This window comes from Paroedura picta, chromosome 5, assembly GCF_049243985.1.
Source record: "Paroedura picta isolate Pp20150507F chromosome 5, Ppicta_v3.0, whole genome shotgun sequence".
NCBI classification, from domain to species: Eukaryota; Metazoa; Chordata; class Lepidosauria; order Squamata; family Gekkonidae; genus Paroedura; species Paroedura picta.
In genome coordinates, this window is record NC_135373.1 from 99,481,394 (window position 1) to 99,487,557 (window position 6,164).

The window sequence follows — 6,164 nt, forward strand, 5'->3', positions numbered from 1 at the left end:
CAAATTGTTATTTGGTTCACAAACGTTTGTGCCGTAATACATTTGTTAATTTTTAGAGCACCATAAAGGATCTTTTTTCTTAAACACAAAAAAAGACAAAAAGAGTGACCACTGCAAAAAACATACATGTCACAATAACGATGATGAAGAGATCAAATGCATTCAAGAATTTTTCTTGGATCACAAATTGATGTGAGTGGCGATTGCAGTATGGAAATAGAACACTAAATTGCTCTGGATTGCTCAATAATGATGAGCTTGAACCAAATATGGAAAAGCAAGGACATAAGCCTGACTACCAAATATAGATTAGTTAGATCTATCATATTTCCAGTAGCCACTTATGGGTATGAAAGTTAGATGATGAAAAAATCAGACAAGAGAAGAATAGATTCATTTGAACTCTGGTGTTGGAGATGGATTTTGTGGGTTCCATGGACAGCAAAAATCACAAACAAGGAAATACTAGAGCGCATAAAGTCTGATATATCACTGGTAGGCAAAATCATGAAACTTCTGCTCAATTACTCTGGCCACATCATGCGATCCAACTCAGCGGAGAAAGCAATTATGCTAGGATTGGTCTGTGGAAAAAGGAAACCAGGCTGACAAAGGGCACGGTAGTTGGAGGCAATCTGAATAGACACTTGCCAGAACATTGAATGTCTGAGGGCGGCAGTGTGGGATCAGGGATTGTGGCAATGGCTGTACCACGGAATAGCCAAAGGTTGAACATGACTGAATGGTCAACAACAACAAAGGATCTCCTGTTATTTTGGGTGCAGCAATAAAATATATTTTGTTCCAACAACTTAAGATAGATCTAATGGCAGTAAATCCATAGGAAAATCAGCCCTTTTTTAGTCCATGTAGTTCATACCCAAACTGATTTTAAAAGTATTTTTAAAAATTCCTGGTGGGGCTCTGTAACCAGAAATGCCTACTGGAAGATAAGTTGCTAAAAACCAAACACAGTTTATTTGGATGGAGCAGAATGGAAAAGTGTTCTCCCTCCACCATACATACAAATGATTTTGGATGAATTTGACTCAAGCAGCATTTAATAATATGGCATTTGTTTACAATCCAAGGTCAGGGCAGACAGCAATCAGGAGCATGGTCATAGGATGGACCAAACATTGAGGTCAAGTCATGGTCCAGAAGAAGTACAAAGGCCCAACAGACAATGTTTAGGATTGCAGGCCAGATGATCTTTGTGCAAAGATGGTCCAATATTCTCATGTTACACCCACGTTGACCTGCTGTTACAAACCACATATATAGAGCATGAATATTTATTTATATACCACCCTCCCCTTGCAGCTCAGGGCAGTTTACATAGGACATGGATGAACATAAAAATAATATAGTTCAATAATAATGTCAAATAATAACAACTGTAGTAGCTAAAGATTCTGGGAGTGAATCCAGGTAGCTGTCCATCAGGAAGAAGAGCTGCATGTCATCTGTATATTGATGGCATCCTAGCCTGAATTTCTGTACCACTTCAGCAAGAAGATACATATAGATGTTAAATAAGATTGGAGAGAGAACCATTCCTTGTGGAACTTCACATGTGAGCTGGGAGTGACTTGATTTTCTTTCTCCAATTGCTACACTCTGTCTGTGACCCCGGAGAAAGGAGATTGGAGTGCTTTCCCTCATATCCTGGCATCAACAAAGAGGTGAGCTAGAAGCTCATGGTTGATTCTGTCAAATGCTGCTGTGAGGTATAGTAGCATGAACAGCACTGACCTGCTTCAGTCCAGCTGGCACTGGAAGTCCTCTGTCAAGGTGACCAGCAGTGTTTCTATCCTATGGCCACATCAGAAGCCTGAATAAGATGGGTCTAGGACTGAAGCTTCATCCAGGAATGCTGATATTTGGTCTGCTGCAGCCTAATCCCCAAATCCTGATCCTACAATTACTTCCAGCAACTGGGTCTTTACATTCAGTGTTCATCCTGCAAAGATCTCCCTCCTCCTTCCAGTTTTCTGCAATAGCAAGCCTGTACATCTTTTCTCTTTAAATTTTTGCTGCAGCTTTTTTGCTCTAATGGTATGTGCGCTTCAGGTGAGTTGGGTACTTGTTTTTCTGACAGTACTGATGGCTCAGGTGTGGGAGGTTCTTTAGCAAGAGGTTAACCTTCTGCAAAATCCAGATTATGCTTCAGGCTGTTTACAGAGAGCCAGATTCATTACCTTTTTACCTTCCAAGGACAGTAATTTATAAGAAGTTCAGTATTTTTCTGTTCAAATTAAAGTGTTAATTTCATTATAATGAAACTGACATTTAAACTTAGGCTGCTTTTCTACAGTGCTGGATTAGCATAGGGCCACCCAGTGTACTTTCATTTACATTCTTGGGGTTCACACCTTAGACCAAAAGGACACAGTCTGTTGCTAGCACCCCCACAGAGCAACAGGAACATTCACAGCTGGCATATTTCCAGTGTGAACTGGCTAACACACATCAAGTTATTCAGTTGCCTAAGCTGAGCTAATGAAGCAGGAAAGAACTATTAGACACAAGCCTCTCCTCTCTTGCTAACTTTTCCTCCAAATCTGTTCTGATGCAAATCACATTGCCAGTTGGCTCCTCAGTTTGAGAAACTGAGACTTTTAACTTTCCCATACTATTTTCCTTTAATATGATGCACAGAGAATTAAAGAACTTTATGGCTACCACCATAAAGAAGTAAAGAATAGTTTAATATGAAAAATTCATATGAAAGCCATATAAACGTGGCCAAACAATCATTTCTTGCCCTATCAGAAGCAGGTCGAGCCTTAAACTACAGCACTCAGCAGAATGGCTAGTATAACCTTGCACTGCTCATTTTACACAACGAGTTTCAGGCTGTTTCAATCTGCTTTAATAATTTTGACTTCAAGCAGTATCAGCCAATACTATGGCAATTGCATTGCCACATTAACCAAAGCTAAATTTTGTTTTTGGTATTTATTTATTGGATTTATAGGACACCCCTCTCTCACAGAAGTCACAGAGTGGCTAACAACATGTAGGAGAGCCAAACAAATATAAATAAAACAGTAAATATAAATAAAACAGTAAAACCATAAATAAATTTAAAAATATATATTTTAAACTGCGCTCCATATATCCCACTAATCTCTAGTTCCAAATTTAACCGCCACAGAAAATTGGTGGGGTCAAAGACATGATTCCTATTATATAGTAATTGCCCTGACAGTTTTGGCTGTTAAAGACCTGTGCAGTTGGCCACAGCCATGTGGTTTTGGGCCTGGATGCAGTGCTATGACATGGTGATCAGAGAACAGTTGCTGCATCTAAGCAGCACCTGCGTTACTGTTGTGTGTATTCATGAAATGCAATAGGATAAGAAGCTGGTCTTAGGACCACAGTTGGAAGGAATATCCTTATGTTTCTAGCATTTAGAATATGGAAATGATTCCATACCACTTTCCATCCTTCTGTCTGTCCATTTGTCCGTCTGTTGCTGGAATAAGCCCTAGAGGGGTTTGCAGTGAAACTCAACAAACAAGTATATTATTGCTCTGAAAGAACAGCCCTATGAGGACTGTGACAAGCCCAAGATCACCCAGCTGGCTGCATATGGAGGAGCACGGAATCACACCAAGCTATGGACTGAATGGTCCAGTTGCAAGGCCAAACCATGGGGGAAACTATTTGCATGCCCTCTGCTCACAGAGTTTTCATTAGTGACTAGTGATTTAGCATAGACCAGTGATTCTCAACCTGGGGTTCAGGACACCTTTGGGGGCCCCCAAAAACCCATTCACAGGGGTTGCGGCAGGGAGGGCAGCTTGGCCAGTGGGGGGCACCACCACTTTAGCCATTTCTCCTGAAGGCGCCCGCTAATTTATATACAATTTATAACCAATTTATATACAATCATGAACAATGGATCTTCACACCATAGGTCAGTTTTGGTGTAATTTCTGTGAAAGAACACTTGCATAATTTTATGGTTGGGGGTCACCACAAAATGAGGAACTGTATTAAAGGGTCCCAGCATTAGGAAGGTTGAGAACAACTGGCATAGACCATAGTTCACCTGACCAGTAAACTATGGTTTTGTATTACTCTTCCAAACCAAGACTGCAAATGATACTTTAAAGCTGGTTTCAACCCTGGTTTGTACTTCCTTCCTGCCTCCCGGAATAGCAAACTATGGTTTAGAATCATAGAATTGGAAGGGGCCTTACAGGCTGTTTTGTCCAACCTCTTGCTCAATGCAGGATCAGCCAAAAGCATCCCTGATAAGTATCTGTCCAGCGCTTGAAGACTGCCAGTGAGGGGGAGTTCACCACCTTCTTAGGCAGCTGGTTCCACTGCTAAACTACTCTGAGTGAAAAACATTTTTTTCTGATATATGTCTCTAAGTCAAAAGTTACTGTGCTGCAAAGGTTGTGCTTACTCATGCAACATCAAACCAAAGTTTGGTGATATAGCAAACTATATCAGTATTCTCTAAGCTCCAGCCACCTCACAAGGTGTCTGTTGTGGGGAGAGGAATGGAAGACTATTGTAAGCCATTCTGAGACTCCTTCTGGTGGAGAAAAGCAGTGTATAAAAAACAACTCTTCTTCTTACGACCAGTTTAGCACTCTATGCAGAAATATTGTGGTCCAGCTGCAATATTTTAAAGATTAGAAGTCCAGCATAATATTCTCTGCCCCTAAAAAATGTATGATTTATTGGAAAATTATCTCAGTTTCTTTGTTTTTCTACTGCATTCTTCCCTGGAAAAGATAAGAACAGATACATTGGTAAACCATAGGCAAGGTCATTTTGTTTCCAGGCTGCAGCTATCAAACTGAATACCTCAGTACTAGGTAATTTGTAACTTTCTGACCAGGAGACAGAATGCGGAATAGACTTCTGTGAAATATAAATGGTCAAATCATTTACAAATCACTAGAAAATGTACCAAAGAGAATAATGGTATTGGGAAAGAGCAAGGGACAAGATGACCTATTTTCCCCTACCTCTAATTTCTATGATTACTGCAGTTATCCCTCAGCACACCAAAATGGAGCTATTTTCCTTTCTTTCAGGGACAGCACAATGCTACTAATGGCCATGCTAAATCAGCGCAAGTGATCTTTCTACACAAATGCACCACATTTAGTGAGACAGCGAAGAGTGATCACATTTTGTTTAGGCTTGTTATTTTTTCACCTCTGAAGTGCAAATGCTGGACCCAAGAGCAGATGGGGAGAATTCCTGGCAAAAGTTTAGCGTTAACAGAGTACTTGTTTCTTCTGAATACAATAACGAGTCAAATATTGTAACAGCAAAGTCAGGGAGTTTTTAAAGATTCAGTAATTTCTTTGTTAAAGTTTAGGCAGTCTATTTCCCACAGAGATCAAAAGAACTTATCTAAAAGGACTCTGAAAGAGAAATTGTATCGTCAGTACCCAAGAGTTAATTTTAGCCAAATCCCATCACCAGAATTCATTCTGAATGTCTTTAGAGCATGCAACGTAATAATAAACTGCCTTGAGCATGTGCAAAGTACTCTTTTTGCCCACTGTATAAGTAGAGTCTGTGATCATATATCTGGGATTAAGAGACTATTGTTAAAAAATTAAACCCTGTGGCAGTCTCTCGTTTTAATTTCTCAAGTTGACCTATAAGAGCCACTGTGATGTAGCCATTAGTGTCAGTCTAAGATCTAGGAAATACAAGTTCACATCCCCAATCTGCCACAGACGCTTGCTGGGTGGCCATGGACTGCTTACACACTGTCTAGTTTACTTCACAGGGTTGTTGTGAAGATAAAATGGAGACTGCCTTGGGTTCCCATTAGGCAACTAGATGAAGAAAACAAATAAGTTGAAGCAATGTTGAATACAGCTTTGTCAATCAAGGCAGGCTAAATGAAACTTGTGCTTGTTTTATTATTGACATAATAATAACCTATCATATGAGAGCCAGCTTGGTATAGTGGTTAGGTGGACTTTTAATCTGGCAAGTTGGGTTTGATTCTGCATTCCCCCACATGCAGCCACCTGGGTGACCTTGAGCTTGCCACAGCACTGAGAAAGCTGTTCTGACCGAGCAGTGATATCAGGACTCTCTCAGCTTCACCTACCTCACAGGGTGTCTGTTGTGGGGAGAGGAAAGGGAAGGCAAATGTAAGCTGCTTTGAGACT